This window comes from Pipistrellus kuhlii, unplaced genomic scaffold, assembly GCF_014108245.1.
Source record: "Pipistrellus kuhlii isolate mPipKuh1 unplaced genomic scaffold, mPipKuh1.p scaffold_m20_p_3, whole genome shotgun sequence".
Lineage (NCBI taxonomy): Eukaryota > Metazoa > Chordata > Mammalia > Chiroptera > Vespertilionidae > Pipistrellus > Pipistrellus kuhlii.
The window spans coordinates 170887211-170914522 of NW_023425529.1; the positions used below are offsets into that span (position 1 = coordinate 170887211).

The 27312-nt window shown below is 39.1% G+C and overlaps 1 long non-coding RNA gene across 2 annotated transcripts in view; it reads left to right on the forward strand.

Annotated features, from left to right (window-relative positions):
* Nucleotides 1–6292, forward strand: part of LOC118729461 — a 39304-nt gene extending 33012 nt beyond the window's left edge. For both annotated transcript variants that reach the window (XR_004991241.1, XR_004991240.1), the window contains one exon: nt 6279–6292. This is a non-coding gene — a long non-coding RNA (uncharacterized LOC118729461). The remainder of the gene's footprint in view (nt 1–6278) is intronic.
* The last annotated feature ends 21020 nt before the right edge of the window (nt 6293–27312 follow it).

A 27312-nucleotide genomic window follows, 5' to 3' on the forward strand; every position in this document is an offset into this window, starting at 1 on the left:
CAAGCTATCATTTGGAATTGAAGGTCAGATAAAGAGCTTCACAGACAAGAAAAAACTAAAGGTATTCATCACCACCAAATCAGTTTTATATGAAATTTTGAAGGATATTCTTGAGGATGAGGAGGAAGAAGAAGAGGAAGAAGAAGAAGAAGAAGAAGAAGAAGAAGAAGAAGAAGAAGAAGAAGAAGAAGACCAAAAGTATGAACAACAAAATGGCAACAAATACATACCTATCAACAATTGAATCTAAAAATCAAAATAAACAAATAAGATACCTAATGAACTGGATAAGCTAGTAAATAAAGTAGAATCAGAGGTATGGAAATGGAACAGATAGATGCTTCTCAGAAAGAAAGGGGAGGGCAGGAAGAGATTAAACAAAGATCTTATATGCATATATGCGTTCCCTATGGACACAGACAATAGGGTGGCAAAGGCCTGAGGCAGGGTGGGAACTGGATGGAGGGGGATAATGGGGGGGGGGGGGGGGGAGAGGGATATCTGTGGTAATCTCAACAATAAATATTTTTAAAAGAATTAATAATATAAATAGATAAATAAATAAATAAATAAATAAAAGAGCCAGATCCTCAGCATTATAAATATTAAGTCTCCCATATTTGTCTGAGAGGGCCCAAGTGTAATATCTCAGCTTAGAGATAGTCTTGATAGTAAAAGTGAATATATTGCTCATAAAGTTATATGGTTCTTCTAGAAACAGTTATTAATATCCACTCCATATAAGCTCAGAGTAGATTATATGGAAATAACAGTAAACAAAGCAATATTTTATTTTTAATAGTATAGGACCTTTTTGAATAATTTTTAGGTAAGAACCTCTTAGTTTATCATTACAAATAAAATGTGTCCGTAAAGGTGAACACTCAGAGCCTATAAAACCTCAGTCAAGCACACAACTAATAGGAGTATGCAGACAGGCCTGGCAAAGAGACAGTCCCCATAGTGCATGGAACCACATTCAGGGTGTAAAAAAACAACAACGCCTATATAGTACAATACCTGTGTGATCCTGGGGTGAGCACTCCTAGAAGAGTGCCCAGGAGACATCAGCACAGAGATCAGAAACATGAGTTTATATGGGTGAAATGCTGAGCAAAGGTATTTGTAATTCTTACAACAACAATCTGATGTGAGCAAGGTAGTTATACAATACGGAATAGACCAATTGAACACATTTAACATGATGAACACTCACAAGGACAAGTATGAAGATTATGGAGAATTGCTGAAGCCACAGGAGAGTTAGTCAGAAAAGCAGTTAAATATAATATCTCTCATAACGTTAAGTCAAAGGGAAAGCTACTCTATATCCACAGTCCTGACCTGTGCTACAGAAAAGCAATATGGCTTAAAGAAATGAAGGACTGGACTTTGAGAGCTATAGGTTCAACTCCTAGTTCTGTTACTAAGCAACAGGAATATTTCCCCGTTTATTAAAGCAAATCTTTGTGAGGTATGAGTGTGAGTTATGAGGAAGATCAGAGGGCCTTGATGAGTGCACCAGCTGGTCCCTCATGAGCACAAGTGCATTGCAACCTGAAGTATTGCAATGCTTACTGAAATCATCTTTGAGAGATGGTTTATGATTAAAAACAGGTTTCTCTTCATTTCTTTGCTAGAAATGGTAGAACTGGTTATAACTAACCCATCCAGACAATTGTAATCAGAACAGTGTTTTCTCTGAAATAACAATGGGAAAAGTAGTTTGATATTGAAAGGAACTCCATCTGTGCTGCTAGTCTAATAATACAAGCTCTGGTTTCTTCATCCAGAGGTTTTCAATTTTCAGGTCATGCAATTCCATGGTTTCAGAGAAACTTGCCCAAATTATAGGGTAACAGCCTCTAGGAATTGCTGATATTTTATAAAATAAATGTAAGTGAAGGTATATGATCATGTATTTTAAAAATACTTTCTAGAATTGAATAGATTTGTGCTCATGTGTGTATTTAAACTATCTTATTTATATTATAAAAGCTCAATATAATTTTAGCTGATGTTTATTTGTGTCACTGATCATGAGATAAGAGCAGTGCAGAGAGATTCCTACTGTTAGAATAAAGTAGCTGTCAATTTTCTATCTATGACCTGCAATTTTAGCTATAAATATTTTGATACTGTTGGTGATGCAGAAAGATTAGTAAATGTTGTTCCCAATGTGACATACACCTTTTACTAATATAAACTATTTATTTTGGTGCCATACAATGCTTTTTATTTGGAATTCACTCTTTTCTAGTATTAATAGTTGTGACCTAGTTTTTGTCATTGTTGCTTATTTTTGGCTTGGGAGTTTGTTGCCTGTCTTTTACATACATGCATTCATCTGCCTGATATAGCTTTGCCTATTGATTTATATTTGATCAATTGGAGTTATTTTATTTTAGAAATGCCCTTATATAATATGAGACATTTTATTTTAAGTGAGTTTATTCCATTTATACTTATTTTTATAAGAAATATGGTGAGTCAATTTTTCATCTTATTTTATGTTTTTGTACTTTTATTTACTATCTTCTTGTAGTCTATATCTTTAGTGTTAATTTTTTGGTTATTTAATTTTTTATTATTTAAAAGATTTGTTGTCAGTCTCTTTTCAAAAATTACATGCTTTAACCCTCTGTTTGTTAACTTATCAACTTTGTGCAGTGTCTTTTAACTTCCAACTATGACAGATGAGGAAATTTGTACCCTCTTGTACTTCTAGTTATGTTATTATCATTTTTTACATTGTCAAGATTTATATTAGTTACATCCAATTCTGTTACAAAAACACCCATAGCTTTAAAAAAAAAGAAAAGAAAAACTTTTTTATGTGTTTAAATGGATGCATTGCCTACCTCTGGTCTTTCATAGTGCTGCTTCCCCATCGCTGAATCCTTTGTTTAATTTTATTTGTTGGCTGTTGGATTCCATCATAAATTGTTTTGAGGGGGTTCATGAGCATTACATTCCTCAATTACTTGCATGTTTAATAATGATTTCTTTCCATTTGGAAGACAAATTGGTATGGAATAAAATTCTCCCTTTTACCCCTATAGAGATCCGTAGACATTTATCCATCCTATGTTAAAATTAAATGTTAGAGTGGAGTAAGCTGAACTCACAGCTTCCCCCTTGCTTTTTCTACCTGGATGTACAGTATTTATCCTTCTCAATTACCAAATTAATTGGGCTACATCTCAATATATCGATATATTATTCTATATAATTTTTCTTCTCTTGAAACAGTGTGCTTTTTAGGACAATGGATTCTTGAAAGTTTTATTAAATTTGTATAATTTCTCTCATTATGGACATAATAAATTCCACTTTGTTTTACATTATCTATTTTTATCATTTATCTCTTGGTTCTTCTCCATTTGTTTTTATGTGATTTTCTGAAGCATCTTTTCTATATCCCTGACTCCATCTACTCTACTTATAGCTTCTAACATGGCCCTTTATCCTAGTAAAATGTTTATGGTTATTTTCAGTTTCTTTCCTGAATGCTGCCATCCACTTCTTATGCTACTTTATGTTACCTTTGAATTCTTATATCTTTTTGTCTCAGTTAGTTGGTGTTTTCAAAATTCAGAGTATTTTATTTTTATTTTATCTCTAGAATAAATAGTAGCTGTATAATCTTAAGCAATCCCATGTATAAGAAAACAGTTTCTCATCGCTATAAAAAATAAAAATAAAAAACAGAAATATCTCCCCATATCTCTACCTAAGTCATAGATTTGTTGTAAATATCAAAAATATCAATGACAAAAAAACACTTCTTAACACATAAATTATTTTACAAGTATAATCTATTACCCCAAAAATGGCACATCATACCACATAACAGTACCTTTGTTCATAACTACATAAAAGTTACTATTAAGCTTCAACAACTGCTAGCCACCACTTGCTGAGAACTTAAAATATGCTACTATATTTATCACAGAAGTTAGGTCATTTAATCTTATTGATAACACAATGAAATCAGTGTCATGGTATATAAAGTGTACATTCTATAGATGGGATTAATGATACTTAGAGAGTTTAAGTAATTTGCCCAAAATCACAGTTTGTAAATATCAGAGCTTAGATTAAAATGAGTGTGTCTGATATCACGTTCATGCTCCCTGCATCACTCTAAGCATACATAAGAAGCAAACAAAAAGATAAATGTATTTAAATTTCATATTCATTATAAACCCCTCAATATTTTTTATTAATCGGTACTTATGCATATACTGGAGGCCCAATGCACAAAATTTGTGCATGGGATTGGGGGTCTCTCAGCCCAGCCTGCACTCTCTCCAATCTGGGACTCCTCGGGGTATGTCCGACTGCCAGTTTAGGCCACAGGATCAAGCCTAAACTGGCAGTCAGAAACTCCTCTCACAATCCAGGACAGCTGGCTCCTAACTGCTCACCTGCCTGCCAGCCTGATCACCCCTAACTCCACCCCCACCTCCCACCCCCGCCAGCCTGATTGCCTTCAACTGCCCCCACCCCCTGCTGGTTTGGTCACTCCTCACTGCCCTCCCTGCTGGCCTGGTTGCCCCATGCTTGCTGTTTGGTCTTTTGGTTGCCCCTCATTGCTCCCCCTTCCAGCCTGGTTTCCCCATGCAGCCTGCTGTTCAGTCATTTGGTTGTCCCTCACTAACCCCCCTGCCTGCCTGGTTGCCCCATACAGCCTGCTGCTCAGTCATTTGGTTGTCCTTCACTAACCCCTCTGCTGCCCTTGCAGCCCCACTCAGTCTGTTCAGTTGTCCGTTCGGTTGTTTTAGTTGTGATGGCCCCTGACTCTTTATATATAGAGATTTTAGGGTGTTTTTAATAGATTATTTTTAGAGCAGTTTTAGGTTCACAGAAAAATTGAGTGGCAGGTAGAGAGATTTCCAATTACCTCCTGGCCCCACAGATGCACAGCCTTTCCCTCTATTTGCATCTTGCACCCGAGGGGTCCCTTTGTTGCAATTGATGAGCCTACCTTGATACATCCCTATCTCCAAAAGCATATAGTGTACATTAGTGCTTCTAATTCTCTTCTATCCCTTGTTCTTCCATTTCCTGACTCATTCTGTTTCTTTTATCTACCTTCCTGTTGAACACCAAGATTGGGAGACAGTAGTGGTGAAGGAATTAGAGTATAAAGTGTATCTCTGTCTGCCCTCTTTGTTCTTCTGCTAACTATACATTTTCTATTGAATGTAATAATTATATTTTGTTCTTTTTAAATAGTATCTTGCCTAAAGATTATGTAACTTTCTCATTGGCTCTCACACCCATGTCATGCAGGTCTCCTAACACCTCACTGACCAGTGCAAGGAAGCCTGTTTCTCATATTTTAGGCTTTATAGAGAAGGGCATCGGTTTTGGACACTAGCCTCTGTAGACTAGTCGTTCTTTTTTTTACCGAGAGTTAATAATTCACCCTTCAGCCTTAATTTAAAAGTTTCTAATTCATTAACAATGCAATTTTCAAAATGAGATTTGCTATGAGATGCTTAATAACTAAAAGGCGTTATCAATCTTCTCCCTCTTAGAACCAGATTCTATACCGAGATTTTAGAAAGTCAAGTTCAGATGCCGCAGGGCAGTAATTTGAGCTCAGCCATCAGAATAATACTGATAGCACAATCTTGAGCAGCACCTTAAGAGTTTACGAAACACATCCATCCCTATGCTCTGTTTCACTTCCTCTGGCAACACCTTTGGAGAGGATCCAGGTCTTCCTGTAATTAATGAGAAGCCTGGGTCACTGTTCTCCCATCTCACGTAGGAGGTGGTAGCCTCAGTGTAACCCAGGCTGGGGCCTCTGGCCATACACTGTACATTATGCAGCACTAATGATGCAATTAATTCCTACACCAGCTGACACATCATTCCTTAAAGTAAAAATTCCCAAGTTGACACCTTAGGGGGGGAAAGGTTGAAAAGGCAGAACTGAAGGGCCCGCAAACAAGGACTATACAAGGAGTCTGAATTCATTCCCGGCTCCTGCCTATTTTATTGACAAATCCACTTCTTTAATCTCTCCCTACCAGATCTCACACACGTGGCCAGAAGGCTACGTTTGTAGAGTTTCTTCTTTTTCTTCTACTGGTTGAAAGAAAGGTTCGTGGTACAAATACCTCACAGCCAATATTTAAAGGACATACTGGCAGGGGGAAAAAATTATATAGTCAGTCTTGCTAAATTAGTTTATCTAAAATTGTATGTGTGAGTGATTTTAATCAAAATCTAATTTCCCCTCTTTTTAGAGTAACTGAAATGAGATTTTTCTAATTTACTTTTTGCGGTTCAAGTTTCTCATAATTCTTGTATGGTCGTGACAGCACTGTGAACGTGTCTGCTACCACAAAGCATTAAAAAAATTAGATTTCCAAATTGATGTGCTAAATTAAAAATGTTTAATGTTTCTCATCAAAAGGCACAGGGGTATGCAAGGGGCCTTCAGTACAGTTAAAGGCACAATATTTCTTTCATCTGTTTCTTTAATTCACAACCCAGGGCAACTGTACTGTGAAAATTAACAAGCTCTAAGTACAGGAATTCTTGTAAGCTGTGTCCTCTAAGAAGCTTTCTTTTAATTTCCTCCCATCCCTTGACATGGTGACCTTAAGGATGTCATAATAAAAATGGATAATGGTGCCTTGGGCTTGTTTTTTGTTCATTTGCTTGCTATTGCATATGATGTGGTGTGTGTGTGTGTGTGTGTGTGTGTGTGTGTGTGTGTGTTTTGTTTCTTCTGCCCCAGTTGGAGTTTGCCAGATGTTTTTAGGGCTTGTGAGCCTTTGAGTAATTGTAACTCTCAGGCTTGACTAGCTAATTCCAATGATTTAGAAAATCATATTACTTCTGTAAATTGGCTCCAGTTGTTATATTAAAATCCAAGCTTCTGCCCTTAGGAGATGCCTGCTGCCTAGCTCAGGGTGTGGTTGAGCATATCCCAGGAGCCACATAGCCAGACTCTGGAAGATGGCTCAGCAGGTGAGAGGCTTGCAGACGGTGACAGGGATGCAATCTGCTGTTCCGCCTTTGCTTGCATCAGGTTCTCCCCAGCTAATATGTGGGAGTTCAGGAACACATCTAGCTGTAAAATAGAAGTTTATTTATTTTTTAAATAATGATGGGTAAGATCCAATTCTCAAATACTACAGCCTTCTCTGCTTTTATACAATACAAGCACAAGTTCTAACTAGGAACAGAGCAGCTACTTCTATTCGGCCCCTCTTTTTCACCAGCCCTGTCATGGATAGTAAAAGAAAGTGGATCTCCTGAGAGAGGAATGGATTTGCCTAAAGCCACGCAGTAATTCCTGGCAGTCAGGCTGAAGACCTAGCTAACCTAGTGTCCTGTGGAATGTTCTCTTCACCCCATGGAAACACTCTGACTGTTACACTAAAAGGGATTTAGAGATAAGAGAGGCAATTAGGATAGGATCCTTGGGAAGGAATGCAAATATGATGGGCAGGGCCAGCTCCAGACCAGCAGAATGTTTATCTTACAAGTTCAGAGGGCAGCAGACTGTTACAAGTGAAGGGGCAGAAGAAGGTAGAGTGCTGGGTGGGCTTTAAATATCACCAGTGAAGAGAGGAGTCTCTGGTGCCTTGTTTGGTTCATAGTAAAACTATCAACCCCCACCCTATAGGCAAGCATGCATATGCATGTTCCCATCTGATGCTCAGTGAGCTCAGCCAACCTCTTGATCATGACAGGAAAGAAGAGAGAAGGCAGAAACCATGTGTCCTCCAGTCCCGCAATGACCAAAGCATTGAGCACATTTTTCTAAAGCCACTGATACTATAGGTCAGCTCTAGTTCATCTTTCTCTTCTGTCTCTCCCATTCATACTTCATGAAACTCTGTCAATTTCCCATTCCTTTCTTCCAGATCACTATTCTACCTTAAGTGAAACTGAATCTTTTTAAAAATATTTTTTTATTGATTTCAGAGACAAAGGAAAAGGAAGAGATATAGAAACATTAATGATGAAAGAGAATCATTGATTGGCTGCCTATTGAGAATTGAACCCACAATCCGAGGATGTGCCCTTGACTGGAATTGAACCTGGGACCCTTCAGACCACAGGCCAACACTCTAGCCACAGAACCAAACCAGCTAGGGTGAAACTGAATCTTAATGGGCTCTCCAGATAAGCAAGGCCCTGCTATATAAAACTACCCAACATCAAACCTCTAGGTAATAACATTTTAATTCATCTACAGAGTAAATGTCTCCAGAAAGCACTGGTCTACAAACTCTAATGGTGGAGATTTTGGTTGCTGCAAGCCAGGGGAAGAATAACTGGAAGGCATCTTGGCCTAGAGGTATGGGCCACACCACACAGGCAGCGAGTCTGGCTTTGCATTCTGCCAACAGGTTAAACCTCTTTCTAACAGCATGAGAAGCAATGCAGTTACATGGAGAAGTCAGTGCAAACTCTGCTTTCATGGGAGGTGATTAAGACACCCTACTTCAGTGAGGTTTTTCCTTCCTGTTGATGCTGCCCTAAGCCAGATCCTCCTCCTACCCAAACCATTCCCAACAATTCAGTTTAATTTTTGGTTTTTTTTAATGCCATTAATTCCTTCTCCCTAGTCTCTTGTAGGACTTTCAATATATCATTAGGCTATTTTGTGCTTTCTCATGATTGTATAAATTGTTTCTTTTGTGAAAGCTGCAATTAAGCCAAGCAATATTGTTTTGAGATCATTTCTCCATGGCGTAGTTTGGAGAAATGATCTCAAAACCTAATGAAAAGTTTGTGGCTTTCACTGTCACCAGTGCTGAAAAGGTGATAGCTTCTGCAGTGTGTGGTACATAGTACAGCCTGAGGACAAAGGAAAAATCAGTTCCCCTAGACAATAAAATTACAGTTATGAAGGAATTAATCTCCTCTATAGTTTACTCTTTATAGGTATTCAGCAACTAGTTAATGACTTCATGAAGAATTCCAAAGCCTGAATTATGAGTGTCAGCCTGTGGACTGAAGGGTCCCAGGTTTGATTCCAGTCAAGGGCATGTGCCCAGATTGCGAGCTTGATCCCCAGTAGGGGGCATACAGGAGGCAGTTGATCAATTATTCTCTCTCATCATTGATGTTTCTATCTCTCTCTCCCTCTCTTCATATATATTGTATGTATGTATGTATGTATGTATGTATGTATGTATGTATATATATATATATATTTCAAAAGCCTGGTTGTCAGTAACCATTAGTCCTTCAGTTATCTCCTAAGCTGTATGCTTATAGAAATAGATGTTTTCTGAATTGTATTGAGGAGCTAAGGAGTTGAAAAGTCCTATTAGACAAGATAAGAAGGCGCTTAAGGTTCTACTAATGTAGGTAGGAAGCTAAGAGCACAGGAGCAGAAGGGGTGGCCAGTGACTCAAAGAGTAAAAGACATTCAACTCCAAATAATCTCTTGAAGTTTTCAACATAAGCTTGAACTTCAAGCTGAACCAGGTCATTGATTCAGAAGTTTTGCTTCCTTCTGAATCAATGACATGAACACGAAGACAAATTCTGCGGAATCCAGGATTCTGGGGCTGAGTAATGTTGCTTACACAGAAGAAATATGCATCCAGGAAAAATCTTGTAAATACCAAGTCATCGTCATTCAAAACATCGTTAATATTGCTTGCCTTTAAGCGCTGAAAGTAGAGGAAAATATGAGTTCGGTTTTGCCTCTGTACCAATAAAATTACATAAAACATAGGGTATCATGTAAATAAGAGGCTGGTGACAGGTATTTGTGACACTGCTCAAGGGAACAAACTGCTTTAAACACTTTAGAAGCTCGTGCTGATGTATAAACAATAAAAGTTAATTACATAGCATTCCGATACATTCACAGAAAGATCTATATTTGGCAAAACATCCTGGAAACATTTTGTTAGCTTAGCATATTTACTGTGCCCATTTGAAAGTAATAAAAATGGCATTTCTGAAAAAGCATCCCATAATTCAACTATTCACTGCCCCCTCTGTGAGTGCAAACCAGGCAGATTTCACTGTAAAACTTGTGAAAATTCTCTGCCTTATGAAGGGTGCCTGACCGGTGCTTTAGGTAGTGTGAGTAAGCAGTTGAGTAGTGTTAACTAGTCCCAGAGTTTTAGATTATTAGAGCTTGATAAGCAAACTCTGGTCACCCACTCTAACCCCACACAATACTGATGAAGAAGTCATCTCAAGAAAGTCAAATCTTTTATCCAAAGTCAAACAAACAATAAGATGTATAGGTGAGACTTGAACCCTTATGCCTCCTACCTCCCAAACTCCTAATTCAGAAGATCACAGTTCTAGTGTTTTTTTTTGTTATTTTTTAATCTGCAACAAGCAACTTTGGAATAACAGAAGGCTACTATGGAACAGAGATTCCCACTGACTGCAGTCTTCTAAGTGCACAATGACATTGTCTGCCCCTGTCCTATTCTTCCCTAAAACAGCTGAACTTAGTGTATTTCTTCTTTTCTATAGTAGAGCTGAGTTTCTATACCCTCCATGAGCCTGTTTTGTGGATGAGTCGGATCATACAAAGGAAATTTCCTTCTTTACTTGATAGTTACATGGGAAGACAATGTACTTTTCTCGAAACTTAGCCCCAAAGCAATTAGTTGACAAGACCAGAGTAGACCCCTGTGGAAAAGTGAAATATAAAGACTCTCTGGGTAGCAAGTGTTTCCCTTTTAATGACAGCTTCACTAGTGAAGTGTTGAGTGGAGCACTGTCATTTCTCCCTGCTGTGCGCATTGGGCTGGGAGCCAGTACAAACCTGCCTAGATGACATTTCAGGTCAAGACCATTATGTCAGGAATGTCCTACAAAGCCTGTGCAGGGAGGGTGGTCTGCAGCCTGCACACCTATAACTAGATTCAAAATAAGAGAAATCTGAAGAAAGAGGGGCATTTTTAGGGGCACTGTTGTCAATTGATAAAGCCTGTGAGGTAGTAGAAGAAAACAAAGTATGGGCTTTGCCTGAAAATGTTGGCCCATCTACATTGTATGGCATTAAAGAAGAAAATTATACAGCAGGGTGATGGGATGAATGGAGAAACAATAGAACAGTGTTTAAGGCTATAGTGATTCTTACCTTGTCATTCCTTCATTCAATTGATTTATATTATTAAGCTCCTTCAAGTGGCAAAGTATCAGCTAGGAAGGGAGTGAGAAACTAAAAGCTAATATGCCTTAGGATCTATCTTCATATATACAAGCAAGTTTTAAGCACCATAAAATATGATCTGAAAACAAAGTCCTTTTCTAATTTAAAGGCAACAGAGGGTATTTTTCTGCTTGGGATAATAGAAAAGACTTAAAAGAAAAAGTGAATTTGCTTAAGTAGAATTTATATATAATATTTTATATATATATATATATATATATATATATATATATATATATATATATATTTATTCATATGTTCAGGGGAACTAAAAGAATTTTCTAAATTTAGTAATCAGGATAAACAAAAAATTAGCACATGCCATGAAATACCAGGAGAGAAGGAGAACCCTACTCTAACGGGAACAAGGTTCTTTATAGGAGAATCATAAAACTTAAGCCTGAAAATAGAGGCCAAGGTGGTGAAGTGCCTCATATACCTAAATGAGAAGTATTTGCTTTTATTGGGAGAAAGACAGAAGGAAATGGTAAAGTAAAGGGGGATAAGGCGAAAAGGTAGATTGAGTTCTTTTGGATTCATGATGAAAAAGGAGGAAAAAATAGAAGAGAGAAGGGTGGGAAAGATGATAATGATGTGAGTTAACTTGAGATAACAGGAAGATAAATGCATAAAAGCATAGATGAATGAAATCTCAGAAAATAACCAGCTCAACAATCAAGGGATGCTGAAAAGCATTTTTGTTATAAAAAATAGCCAAAGGGAGAAATGGCATATGACACTAGTGTTCTGTGGCAACCAGGCAGGATAAAACAGTTGGAGTTCTAAATGGCAAAAGAAGGAAGGGCCAAGAGAAGTACTCTCAGATAACAGAAAGAGAAAAGAAGATCCAGTGATTAAGAGCCTGTTGTCTTGGTCAAAATATAACAGACTCCAGTTAAATTATCTGATGATTTTGCAATCATTAGGTTGGGAAGATTGAAAAAATAAGAGGGGAAAAAATTAAAAAGGAGAGTAAATTTTGTGAGTTCAACTCACCAACACCCTGAGTATCCAGTAGAGAAGACATGAAAGTTTAAGCCACCCAACAACAGTGATAATGGAAAATAAGCACCCAGGTATAGTAAAGAGCTCTTCACGCAACTTTTCCACTCACTGGTGTTGGGAAAATGGGGAGCAGAAGACTAACAGTCTTGAATGGCTAAGAAGATACTGATGACATTGATTTAAAACAATATGCAGATTAAAAAATATGAGTTAGTTTTTATGGAAAAAAAATGACAAATTTGGTCTGAGTCATACTGAATCTGAGAGGCTAGCACAATGTTCAGATGGTGACATCTGCCAACTGAAATCCATGAATTTAGCTTAGGAGAGAAACTGTTGAATTTGTACAAAAGATTTAGAATTCAAAAGCATTCATACATTGGTTACAGCTGAAATCAAAGTGGAGAGACAAAAAAAAAAAAAAAAAAAAAAAAAAGTAAACACAGATCTAAAGAATACCTGTTCTCAATCAGTACATGGGAACCACAATCAAGTGACCCAAAGATCTAATAAATAAGTCTGTCCTTAGAAGGTTATATCATATATTGACACAGAATAGATCCAATAAGTTATATTTCAAAATCTTAAGAGGATAGAATGATTCCTAAAATTAGCTATATTCCCTACTTCTGGAATAGTCTTGGTACATAATAAATTATTTTTTTTAAATATTACTTTGCATCTTTCTGATGATCAGTGACTTAGAGCATCTTTTTCCGTTGGTCTTTGGCCCCGTGATCCACTTCAGAAATATATCCTAATAAACCTAAAACACCAATCAGAAAGAATGTATGCACCCCTATTTTTATAATCGTACAATTTACAATAGCTAAGATCTGGAAACAGCCCAAGTGCCCATTAGTAAATGAGTGTATAAAAAAGCTGTGCTACATTTACACCATGGAATACTCTGTAGCAGTAAAAAGAAGGATCTCTTACCCTTTGAGACGGCATGGAGGGACCTGGAGAGTAGTATGCTAGGCAAACTAAGTCATAAAAAGATTAGTATCAAATGACCTCATTCATATGTGGAATCTAATGAACAAAATAAACTATTGAACAAAATACATCCAGAGACATAGAAGCATGAAACAGACTGTCAAATTTCAGAGGCAAGGGGGGAGGGGGAGGTAGTGGGAAGAGATCAACCAAAGAACTTACGTGCATATATGCAAAACTCATAGAACACAGACAATAATGTGGTGAAGGCCTAGGGTAGGGGGCAGGGGCAGGCTAGAAGGGATCAATGGGGAAAAATAGGGGACATATTTAATATTTTCAACAATAAACATTTTTAAATATATTAGGTTGTTGAAGATAATAATTGATTTTAATTAGATTGAAGATCCATGATCAAGGAAAGAAGGTATTGATGAGAGGAGGAGCAATGTAAAGGTAGAGGTTGAATGTCCCCACCCAGAGCATTCAGTCTTTCTCTGTGGCCCCTGGGCAGATGGGCACATACTGTGCCATTGAACAAGTGGGGATATTTCTGGCCCAAACCACCAGGACGTGGATTTATGACTGAGAGTTTAAAGACTTCAGAACATTCAAAGCAGGGAAGTCTCCTATTTATGTTTCTAGTCACACTTGGAAACCTTCTGATTATAATTTGGTCCCCATGCAGTTTTTTGACAGGGAGAAGATGTGCTGTCAAATGGAAATGAATATTTGTTTCCTTTGATCATTATGTTTCTCATCAGAAGTAAATAATTTGCCACTATGTGTAACATATCAGTGTCTTATGAACTTTGTGTCCTGAGTCTTCCTACACAGCTGAGTTCAGTCATTTCTGGGACATCAAAAAGATCAATTATTGAAGTTTGCAGGGCTGAGAGCCAGAGGCTGGGCCATGGGGAATCCAGCAGGTGCACAGCATTCTGAGAGAGCTCTCAGGAGCCAGTCGATAGATATCTTTTAAATAGCTGACAGGCAGGTCCTATGTTGAACCACTTTGTACATTTTTGGTAAAAACAAATTAAAATTGAATAAATTTTAGCTAACTTTCCAAGATAAGAAGTAAACGAACTTTCAAACTGGCAGTGAAAGTATTAAAAACCTTTCTTTCCTGTATTGATCAAAAGACAATCATTCCACAACATAATACAAAAAGCATGTGTTTTGGAGCTCCAATTGAGCTCTTGGGTTGCAATTCAGCTCTGCTACTTACTGGCTGTGTGACCTTGAGACAGTAACTTGTAACTTTCAGTTATAGTAAAAGTGGTGAGATGTTTATTTATTTAATAACTTAAATTGTTATGAATATTAAATTATTGTTATTAAATATCTATTGTAGGAATCTCTTTTACGGCCCGTGTGGAAAGGGTTCCCATTCAGGGTTCAGGTTCTGGAGAAGGGCCGCACACAAATGAAAAGAGACTTGAAGAAATTCAATTTGGCGATAGGGGGAGCCAGCAGGTAGTCCAACTCTAGTGGGAGAACTATTACTGCTCTGGCCCTGCCATCCCCTTTTATTAAGGCTTTGGGAAAAACATCTTAGGCAACATAAACAGAAATTTACATGTAGCCCTTTGGCAGGAAATAACAGAAACTTACACGGGACAAACAAGGTGGAGGCTGCTTCAGCTAACAATGTCTCAACTAAAGGGTCAGTGGTTAGAGCAATTAAGGTTGACTGGCCTTCCTGGCTTCCTGTCAACATCTCTTTTTAGTGAAACTGATTTGTCTTCCAGCAACCTATTACTATCCTATATAATAATATAGGAATATGCAAATTTTCTGGGATGCCATAATGTCAGAAGGCATGCACAGCAGGAGTGGGTGGGCGGGGCCTGCCCAGGGCAGCCCTCAGTGAAGGCAGCCCAGCTCAGAGGCTGCCCAGCCCAGCCAGAAGGCATGAGCAGGCTATGCAGCCCAGCCTGGAGGCCACCTGGCCTGGAGGCAGCCCCTGGTGGAGGCATTTTTTGCAATGTAATACAGAGCAAGGGATCTGTAGAGAAAGCACGCACAGAAGAAAAGGTTTTTGATACTAAACACAAAGCTGTAACTGAAGTGTGTATGCCCAAATGTACTGTGAATCAAACATATGGTGATATTTATCGTCTGGTGGGTCTGTTTGAAAGGCTTAGTTAATCAGTTCTTATTTCACAAAAATAAAATAATGTAAATAAATTATTACTAAATAATATACTTCTAAGGAAAAGTAGTTTACCCACTTTGTGTACTTTTTGCACGTGTATAGCACAGCAAGGATGTTTATAAAGTATAACTTGGATGATGTGACAATGTCGTTGAGGAAGGGAGTGTGGCCGGTTGTTTTTAAAAATTAGGCACCTCAGTTTTTAAGACAAACGTGTTAACCTAAAATCTTCACAAGGCAGGGTCAGGGGTCTTTTAAGATCTTTTTAGGGTGTGGCCTAAAATAAACTTGTTATTTTCAGTTATTACTGTCTTTAAAGTAAAATAACATTTTTGCAGCCTTTTTATGTGAGGGTTTTTTTTTTTCCACTTTCATTACAATATTTGAAATAGGCATTGTCATTATTTTAAAGCAATAGTTTTTTTCTTTTAATATCAGAGACCTAAATTTTCACACACACCCTACAAATGTTTATTTGAAATAGCTTAATGCATTTGGACTCCGTGTGGCCTAATTCAACATTGCACATTTAGCTGATGTAGCTGTGCCTCCACCTAAGAAACTTTCTGGGTACCGGCAGGGTAGGGTAGTTGAGGGTGATCAGGCCAGCAGGGGAGCAGGTGGGTATCAAGCTATATAATAAAATCCCAGACGGAAGGGAGTAAGGACCAGAATGACCAATCGACCAGACGCTCAATACAGAAGCTACTCCCTGGTGGTCAGTGCATGGCCCTCTCACAGCAATAGCAGCTGCTCAGAGGGCGGGTCTACAGCCACTGGGCTAACCAGGTTGAGCTGCACTCCCACAGTAGGCTGATCCCCACAGGCCACACCCCACCAGTACGGGAATCACAGCACTAAAAGCTGACGGTTACTAAGAACCGTCCTTGTTGGGGGGAAGGCCAGGTACTCTCCATGGAATCTCAGATAACTTCAGAACCTGCCTCACAGGGTTGATCTAACTTAGACCTAACAGTGTTTCCCAAACTTTTGACATATGTGTATCCCTTCTATAATTTTCGTAACATTGAGTACCCCTCGTACTCATGAGAACGTAGAATTAGGCGCAGCTAAACACGGTGCAGTGCATATCCCCACCAAACTTCAGTGCAATGCGTACCCCCACCAAACTCTTCCTGTACCCCTGGGGGTACGCGTACCACACTTTGGGAAACACTGATCTAAGGGTTGCTATTCATAGCTTTCATAGCTTTCAGAATGGAATGAGATCATCAGCTTTTAAGTAGTTGAGGGAAAACACACACTGCTCCTTTTTCATTCTCTTCCACCCGACTTCTTGCAAGAAAAGGAACAACTGGCTCCCATGGCCCACCCTGAGGGCTATGCCAAGAGTCCCCCAACCCTAGCTCCAAGTGAGTCTGCTTTCCGATGGCCTTTCCACCCAAGCTGCTGCTTGAGCATCTTAACCCATATCACTGCCTGAGCACCTGTCATGTCCTAGGTGTGCCCTAGCAGGGAGCCCCCGCCCTGTCCTACTGGGTGTGCATTCCACCAGGAGAGGTCAGGGGAACTGGGAGGAAACAGCCTTGGACAGAGGTGAAGTGCAGCTGTTAGTGGGCATGGACACGACAAAAACATGGGAATGAAGCCCCACCAGGGAGGGGCAAAGGGAGGCTCGCTGAGGGAAAGTGGACGGATGGAGGAGAGCCAGGTGGATGCCTGGAGAGGGCCTCGGGCAGAGGGGCAATAGGAGGAGCAAGAGGTCTAGTGGAAGGGGGTCAAGGCTGGGTAAAGGGCACATCCTGCAGGGATCAAGGGCCCATGAGAAACTGGCATTCTCTGAGTGCAGGGGGCGGCACCGGGGCTATAGGTGAGGACCTACTTGCTTCTGTGTCAGAAGCAGACAGAGGGGGAAGTGGAAGGAGGGAGACAGCAGGAGGCGACAGCACCTCTCCCAGGGCCATGCGGAGATGGTGGAAACTGTGGCAGCCGAAGTGGTGGCTTTGGGGATATTGGAGGGAAGCCAGAGCTGAGGAACATGTGGGGGGAGCAGGAAGGAGGCCCCATGCTCTGCTTGGCCTGGAAAGCAGGGTCTCCAAAAGTGCTGGCAGGGGGCCATCTATTTGAGGGTCTGACTGTAAAATCCACACCTCAGTTTGAGCTCCAAACGGGACGTGGAATGTTCATGACCAGCCTCCCACCCTGAGGCCCAGAAGACAAGTCATTCCCGACTGGCTGCCTTAACCCTAACCCACCCCACCCCCCAACCCCAAGCTCTCTTTAGTGATGACACGTACTTATTGGAAACAAGCAAATGGTTTTATTTTTGGTACAAAAAAAAAACAACAAAACAGAACGTACAGCATTATGGAAAGCAAACGTTGAAAACAAGGAAAATGAAGCCCTCTTGTGCACACACACATCAGCTGTGCCCGGAACCGGGTCACCCGTGACACAAAAGCGCTCGGAGTCCAATGCAAAGGGCTTGCCCAGGTGGTCTGACTCCAATCCTGGACTCCAGTTTACAGGACAGAGAGGATCCCACACCACAGAACAGAACAACAGCCGAGACCAGCCCCAGTCCCTAGGCCTAAGGCAATGCTTGGGATGCTTCCCAGAGAAAGAAATGCTCCTGAAATGCTGGGTCAGGGCAATCAGCATCCAGATGGCTGCCTCTAACACCCCCCCCCCCCCCGCCCCGGGGTCTGTGGTGCTCCAAGCTCTGCCTCTCCGTCCCCCTCATGTCCCCTCCCAGGTGAACCACAGATGGCTTTTTGATCCTCCTCCGATGATGGGGGGGTCATGCGGGGAATTGAGGAAGTGCCGCTTGAAGAGCCAGAGACAGTGTCTGTCCACCCGCCCCCCCTTGGATGAACCCATTAACACAGAGGCCTCATGAGTGCGTATTTAGAACCGGTCCTCCTCCAGCCCTCTGACTCTGCCACTGCATAACTTGGGTATTTGGGGCAAGTCTACCTTTGGAGTGTTAATTCTCTCTCCTTTAAAATAAGAACAAGAGCCCAGCAGGCATGGCTAAATGGTTCAATGTTGACCTATGAGACTCAGGAGGTCAAGGTTTGACCCCCTGTCAGGGCACATGCCCAGGCTATGGTCTTGATCCCCCAGCAGGGAGCTTGCAGAAGGCAGCCAATCCATGATTCCCTCTCATCATTGATGTTTCCATTTCTCTCTCCTTCTCCCTTCCTCTTTGAAATCAATAGAAGATATCCTATATAATAAAAACCTAATATGTATATTGTCCCCTCTATCAGGAGTTGGACCAGGAGTCCCCTCACTATGACGTGCACTGAGCACCAGGGGGCGGCACGGAACATGACAGGTATTGGCAACAAAGCACTGGCAGCAGGCCCCAGTGGAGGTGCTGCCAGCCCCAATGGGCTTCCGGGTGAGCAGGGCTGCAGCTGCCAGGACCACAAGGGGCCGGTCTGCAGAGGCTGACTGGGAGAAAGTGTGCTGCCTGCCTGGCTTCCATGTGGCACCACTGGGTGGCCCAGAGGCCCACACTGCACCCCAGCAAATAGTGTCTGGCCTTGCTTACCACATCTTCACATGGGGACTCAGGCACCGTGCGTGACTCAGGCAGAGGGGGGCACGTGGGCTCAGCTCAGGTGCTGCCCAGGGCCCAGAGGTCAGCTGGGACCTGCCCTTTCACACCAGACGCTCAAACTTCGATCGCCAGCCAGGCCTAGGGACAGCACCTGTGTATGAATTTCATGCACAGTGCCTTTAGTTATTTTCATGAGATAAATAATAGTATTTATCTCACAGAGTCAAATGAGTTACTATTTGTAAATATTTCAGGTAGCAGCTGCTAAAATGTTTTAAAATTGACAATACTAAGTGGTAACAAGGAGGCCTCATACATTACTGGTGAGAATACAAAATAGTAAGCAACTTTGCAAAACACTTTGGAAGCTTCTTATAAAGTTAAAATTAACCAGATGACTCAGCAATCTCAATCCTAGGTATTTACAAAAGATAAATGAATACATGTTCATATAAAAATCTGTATGCAAATATAGAGTGTCCCAAAAAATGTGTACACATTTTAACAGCTGGTAACTCACTTAATGTTCACTGCTTTCCAAGTTTAACTGATTTGAAATAATGGGTGAAGCTTGACTAAGCTTTGAATAAGGAACATTTATCTTAAATGCCGCTAGCTTTTTTTATAAGGATACATAAAAGATAAAGTTTACAGTACAAAACCAGTAACAGTCAACAAATTAAGAGCTCACAAAACCAAACAAAATGATCCTTGATGTTTGCAATTCCTTTGCTTTGCGTTATCAGGAGTACCTGAACCAGAATAGTCATCAGTTTGAAAATAGGCAGTAACAAAAAAAAGTATTCATTTCTTTAGATTCTTTTAAATTTTGAAAATGAATTGTATCTTAATAAACACTGATTTTATGATTATTCAAAGTGTGTATACATTTTGGGGACACCCTATATTTGAAGCTGCTTTATTCAAATTTGCTAAAAACTGGAAGTAACTCAAGTGTTTTCAGTTGTTGAATGGGTAAATTCACTGTAGTATATCCCCGTAACTGAATACTAGTCAGCAATAAAAAAAACACACACAAACCTACTGTTCCACACAACAGCATAAGGAAAAGAAACCAAACTCAAGAATACATACTGCCTGCTACCAGTCATATGACATTATGGAAAAGGCAAAGTTACATGGGAAGAAAACAGATCAGTGGCTTCCAGAGACTAGATGTTGGGTATGTAGGGATTTACTATAGGGGAGTACAAGGAAATTTATGAGGGGAGTGGATTATTGAACTGTTGTATATCTTGGTGGTGTTTACATTGCTATATGTGTTTAGCAATGCATAGACCCATGCACCAAAAATAACAAATTTTACTTCAATTTAAAAAATATAAAATACAGGCAGACAAATAGGGAGACAGAAAGAGAAAACTGTGTTTAGCATACAATTAAGTGCGATAGAAATGTTTGTTAAAAAAATTAAACTTTCTTTTTCATATTCCATATTATAATACAACTCTATTATCTAAAAACTGTTGATTGAATTCTTATTTTTTTAGTTCTTACAGGGAATAGCTACAGTATATCATTACATTAGTAATTTATGTTCTTTTTATGTTCTTATAAGAAAGAAAATAGCCGGGATCGGTTTGGCTCAATGGATAGAGCGTCGGCTTGGGGACTGAAGGGTCCCGGGTTCGATTCTGGTCAAGGGCATGTACCTTGGTTGCGGGCATGTCCCCGGTGGGGGGTGTGCAGGAGGCAGCTGATTGATGACTCTCTCTCATCGATGTTTCTGACTCTCTATCTCTCTCCCTTCCTCTCTGTACAAAATCAATAAAATATATTAAAAAAAAAAAAAAAAAAAAAAAAAGAAAGAAAATAGAAGATGCACATAAGTAAAAGAAAAACAATTATCCATAATTCCACCATTTAAACATAATCACAGTTGAAAACTAGCTCATAGCCTGCCAGACATTTTGTTATAAATTTTTTAAAAATTGTTTTCATAGAAAATAGTTTAAATTAGAAAAATAGCTTAATGACATTCATTTTGTTTTGAAACCATTTCTTTATTTAGCAATATATGTTGCAAAAATATAAATCTGCCTCATCAGTTTTAATGATTGTTAATTTGTACTACCCAAATCTGTTGTTGAACATTTAATTTGACTCCAATTTTTGGTAGTGTCAGCCACACTGTGTGGAATATCCTTGGTATATTCAATGCATCTTTATGCACACAACATCATCTCTTCATTGTAAATTTCCAGAATTGCTGTATTTAAAAAACATGCATTATATGATTTTTCATTCATATTGCCAAATTGCTCTTCAGAAGACTATATAATTTACTCATAGCAGCTGTGAGTAAGAGTTGAGGCTGTTTCAGTGGTCCTTATTCTTCAAGATCTGACAGATCTTTTTTCTTTATAATCACTTCATGGATTATAAATATTTATTTTTTTAATTAAAAGATTCTTAAGTCAATCTTAAACACTGTGAAAATGTGCTGAATTTGTATTGAGTATTAAGTGATGTAAAACATAACTAAGAAGGTAAATCATCTGAGCATCAAAAATTACTTTGCATTATTTGAGGGTATCATTCACTGCCGGCTACCTTTACTGAGTAGTTTGGGGGAAAGTGACTTCATTTCATGTATAAGGACACTCTCTAGAAAAATGGCAGTGTTCTTTTATGCGTGTCTCTAGAACAATCAATCATGGCATTTTCCAGTCTTACTTCATTGGTTAGCAGCATGGTCGGCAAACTGCGGCTCTCGAGCCACATGCAGCTCTTTGGCCCCTTGAGTATGGCTCTTCCACAAAATACCACAGCCTGGGCACGTCTATTCTGAAGAAGCAGCATTAGAAGAAGTGTAAGTTAAAAAAAATTTGGCTCTCAAAAGAAATTTAAATCAATGTACTGTTGATATTTGGCTCTGTTGACTAATGAGTTTGCCGACCACTGGTGTTAGCATATTAAGAAATGGTCTTGAGTTACTCATCACAGTAGTCTTTCATTTGGGAGCAGGGCTCTAAATCAATGATCAACTACTTTCTTCTAAGGCAGAAAAATGAATATTGTCTGTATTTCTTTGGTCTGTTAAATCAAAAAAATTTTGGAGGCCAGTGGAAAAACACCACTCACTACAATTTCCCTAAAACTATAAACAAATAAACTAAAATCTGAATTTCATTCTGCACAAAAGATCTATACTTTGTAAAGCACATATGTCATTCCCATACTCCAGTTCCTTATTAAATCCAGACATGGTTTTGCAAGTCGCCTTTAGACTTGTTTCAAGGAAATATTGATGCAGAGAAGAGAAAGTTGGTTAAATTTTCGACAACCCTGAAAGTCAGAAGTAGTAAGTAAAAGTGAATGTATACTTAGCTCAGACAGGAAAACTGGGTCACTTCTCCAAAGTGAAATATCACTACAACTGCTAGCCAGCAATTTTCTAACATATTGCTTGGAAGACCTTGAATTACTTGCCTTAAAATCTAAACTTGCTAAATAATTAGATTCTAATTCATCTTACATTAATACAATTAAGAAGATTTATTTGTTAATTACCACACTGATATGGAAATAATAACCTGATAAGAATGTGTGTATAATACCTTCATTAATTATACTATATAACACAATCAGAATTGTTTTCCAGTTCATGGATATTAACATCCAAATATGTTCCAGGCATTGTTGTTAGGTGGCATGAAAACACACATGCTCCTGCAATAAACCTCCACTACCATGGAAGGGTGAGGTGCAGTCCTTGTGACAGAGGGGACCTTGTGCTTGCTTGTAATAAAACAATGACTAAACTGAACAGCTTGAGTACCTGTCTTCCCTGGCTGGTCTCGTGACCCTGTGGTCTGAGAAACTGACTTGAGGTAAAACATTTCAGTTATTTTGAAAGTGATGGTGCCCATATGATTGGAGTCGTAATAGTAGACATAACTCAAATAATTAGAGTGATCTGTCCTAATGGTTCAACTCTCTCCTGCAGTGATTGTGTGATGGATGACATTTGAGGAGCTAATCACCTATAAAAATACCTAAAAATTCCAACATTGGAACCTGCTTCTGGGGGCCTTGGAAACCTGCTAGGCCTCCTGCTTCCCCTATAAGAGTTCTGCAGGAGAAGCAATACCTTAAACTGCCTTCAGCTCTATCTTCATTGGGATCAATTGAGAAATCTGAAAACAGTGCCTTTGGGATTGAAATAAGAATAAGTGACTGGGATGGGGAGGAAACAAGAGAGGGTGCCTCGCCATAATTTTCCTAAGACCAAGTGTGTGGAGGGAAAGTATCATTGCTTCATAATTGGCTTTTCCAATAGTTTAATGTCTCATAGCAGCCTTCTGTTTTCTTTCCCTTACAGTATTTCTTTCTAAGATATTTCTTCATGGTATATTTATCTTTAGAATCATAAAGTCTTAGAGCTAAAAGATATCCTGGAACTCACATAAACTAAAACCTACATTTTTCAGAGGTGTTCCCTGGCCTGCCTGATGCACGTAGTTAGTTATGAGGGAAATGGACATCCCTCATCTCCTGAACCCCCATGTAGGCCCTCCCAACAGCACACATGACCTTTTTTTCCCTGTTACTACTTTCAAAGCTGATGTTACTTGTACAGCCTTAAGGAACTGACTAATCCTTCACCCTTCAAAAAGTGTTCCTTAGGTCTAATTATATAATCTTAGATCTCCTGTTAACATTACCGAAAGAAGTCATCTTCAAATTCCTACACTGAATCTTCAATTTCAGTAAAAAAAAAAAAAAAAAAAAAAAAAAGTTGTTAATGGTCATCAGTATAATAATTTAAAAAAATACTTTTAGGGGGAAAAAAGGACATTTTTTTAGGTCAAAATCTCACACTGAAAATGTTTACTCCATGGACCAGCATGCTTAAACTTTCAAAAAGAAACACATGGAGATATATCCATTCTAGTTTTAATTATATTGTGAAATTTAACACATATTTTTGTATTGAATAACTCAAACAGTGTAAATCATGGTACCTGTTCCCACAATCATAAGTCAGTAGAGAAGATGTGTATAAAAATATAGAACAAATAATTCTATGATTTTCAAAAAGAATGAGGGGGTCTCTTTACCAAGGTGATAAGAAAATGCTCCCTTGGTAGAGGTAGCATTTATGCTGGGCCTTAAAGAATAAGATCTGAGCAAGAATCTGATGGATGGGTAATTTTAGGTAAAAGGGAAAGCCTGGTAGTAGGAAATTGCAGGGTTTCCTTAACAAAAAATGAGTTTTCTTGATGACTAAGTTGCATAATGCACAAATGTGCCCTGTCGTGGGGAAAGACACCAGTTAATATGAGGACACTTTGTAGAGGGCATTAAAGGTCAAACTTTGGAGTGTTTTTGTTTTTTTTTTTTTTTCTTAATTAGGTAGGCATTTCAGGCCTCAGGATACATTTGTTCCATTTACAAAGCCTTGCCCCAGTGGAGTTTGCATCCTGTTTGTAGTTTCATTGCTTTATCGATTCGCTAACAGTTACCTCATTATGTTTGGGGAGACAGGAATCAAGGAGTCTGCATTCTATTTTGGTGTAGTTGGAAGCGGATCCAAACACTTCTGTTTTCTATTATAAATATCCAGGACCTTAAAAGGTAGGTTTGATCATCTTTACGTGGCCAGAAGATTTGGGAGTTAATAGATTGGGTTTCATTATTTAATGGAGATTTCTTTCTATAACCTTCCAAATATTCTGTGGTTGTCACTTTCACCACTTTAAACAATTACAATAAAATGCTCCAAATCCAGGATATCTGGAACCTCATCCTAGAGTCTCAGAAGGAACCGACTTCTCAGCTCAATGCCTGAGGACTTCTGTGATCCCAGAGCAGAGGCAGGCTTTTCTAAATACTTTCCTAGAACCCCTCCTGTTTGGGATTTATCTGTTCTCCAAGGTGGTAGAAGACTGGCAAATACATCTGTGACTTGTCACCATTTCTTTGCCACTCAAAATTCCTCAAAATGCCAATCACCTCAGTTATTGGCATTTTCACCACACTAAATCATAGGAAATTCACCCACAGACCATCTTTCCAGGTGCAACTCCTCATCTGTCTCAACTCTACTTGAACATGGGCAGGAACTTCTTCGTCCTTTTTTAGAATTGGTTCCTATACTGTAATACCGTTTGCCAAGCAGTTAAGTGTATTAGGTTTTTCCTCATTTTGTGACAATTCTATCTACTGCTCTTCCTCCTAAATCAGTCTTCCATAGTTTCCCAGCATATTGTCCTGTCAATGGAACTGAAACATTTGGGGTAGAGGGGGGAAAGGGGGGGAGACACCTTCCTGTGGAGAACTAAGCAAGTTGCAATACATCCATTGCTAAAAACACCTTTGATCAGCTCAAGTCCAGCTATAATAAAACTATTTAGGCTACATCTTCAAAGGAAGAGCAGCATTTTCTACAATGTTCCAAAAGTTCTTAGTTCAAGTCCATTCCTCCCTATAGATATCTATGTTGACCTGCTTAGTTGATTTAATTTAAATGTTGGATATTACAAAATAACAGAGAGTAATCCTTCCTGTACCAATTGCATTACATGCTAAATATGTCTAGTGTCAATTAATATAATGCTAAATACTGAGCAGGTTACAAACTAAATCCGACTTCTGTATCCTAAACCAGTGGTCGGCAAACCGTGGCTCGAGAGCCCATGTGGTTCTTTGGCCCCTTGAGTGTTATAACACCAGTTCTTCAAAATAGATTCACCCAGGCCAAAAACCAACTTCTGTGCATGGGCCACAGTTTCAATCACATTGTATGTGCGTGCACACACGTGGTATTTCGTGGAAGAGCCACACTCAAGGGGCCAAAGAGCCGCATGTGGAACCTCATCCTAGAGCACATGTGTCAAACACAAGGTCCGCGGGCCAAATCCGTCCCGCCAGGCCTTGCAATGTAGCCCGCACCGCGCTGTCATCACTGCACTCCGCTGCGTTTCCATCACAATGACAGTTTATGACTGTTCAGTAAACCATTCGGCCCGCGATTTAGGCTGGATTTTAGATTTTGGCCCCTTCTCTGATTGAGTTCGACACCCCTATCCTAGAGTCTCAGAAGGAACCGACTTCTCAGCTCAATGCCTGAGGGCTTCTGTGATCCCAGATCAGAGGCAGGCTTTTCTAAATACTTTCCTAGAACCTTGGTTTGCCGTCCATGTCCTAAACTATATAGTGAAGACTATATATTGTTTCCTTCCTAAATTAATGCTAGCATAATCTAGGCAGTTATTTTCAAGTGCAGGGGGCAAAGTAATAGGAGTTCTCTTTATGGGTGTAAATACCCTGTAATTACTATGTGGAGATGAGGTAATTGCATAGAAGTTGTCCTATAATTATTGGATTTTGTGTCTGACTTATATACTGTAATATGGATTACATGGTAATTAATTAATACTAGGTCTTCCTGGTAAAATTTAGTTATTATTCATTAGTTTGTTAGTAAATCTTGCATTCACATAGACCAATGTGTTTTAACTATAGCAATCAGTAAACCTCTAAGATTTGAGAATCTAGCTTATGCATTAAATAACTCAAAAAAAACTAGTATACAGCTATATGTAGTTTGACAAAATTAACCAAAGAAGTGTTCCAACATGATCCTCATTCAAATTACAATGTTTAAAAAATACACATCCACACCCACCCACACATATATGTATTTATAGTTTAGATGTATTTATTTCTGTAAACTACCACCAGTTCCACATCTGTTCCTACCAGGCTGGTAAATGTGAAATGCTGCTTACTACAAAGCTAGTGAGGATAAAATCTTATCAATCAGCACTCAAAATGTTTTCATACTGTTGTCTTCAACCTTGACCATGCATTGCAATCACCAGGGGAACTCTAAAATACTGATATTTGGACTCACCCCCAGGAGTCTGATTTAATTGGTCTGGATAGAGCTGGGACATTAGGAGTTTTTAAAGCTCCCTAGGTGACTACATTGTATAATCCAGATGATTTTTATTTGCAGCTCAGGTTGAGCACCATTGGCTTTGAAATATCACTGGAGATAAGACCTAAAGGTTACTGAATAGTTTCAATTTCCAGAACTCTGAGCTAATCTTTGTTCTATAGCTTGCATTTTTGGAAAATAGTCAAATAATTTTAATAATAACCTTATTGGTAATAAAGCTTATATGGCTTGCCTACTGTGCTTAATGTATTCTATAACATATGTTAATTTAATTATTCACTCAAAATGTTAGCAAAGTATACATGTACATACTTGAAAAAGCTGGATAGTGCCATCAGGCTTATAAAGGAAATCAATAGTTCCTTTCCTTACTTAGCCACACTTCAATATCATAATCCCTAGAGACAATATTAACTCCTTTAGCTGTTCCTAAATAATATGCTTATACTGCTATATCTTGATTTTACAATTTGATACATTGTCATTTGATGTCTTTTTCACCCAACTCATCCCCACCACAATCACACACACACACACACACACACACACACACACACACACGACATACTCTCTACCAA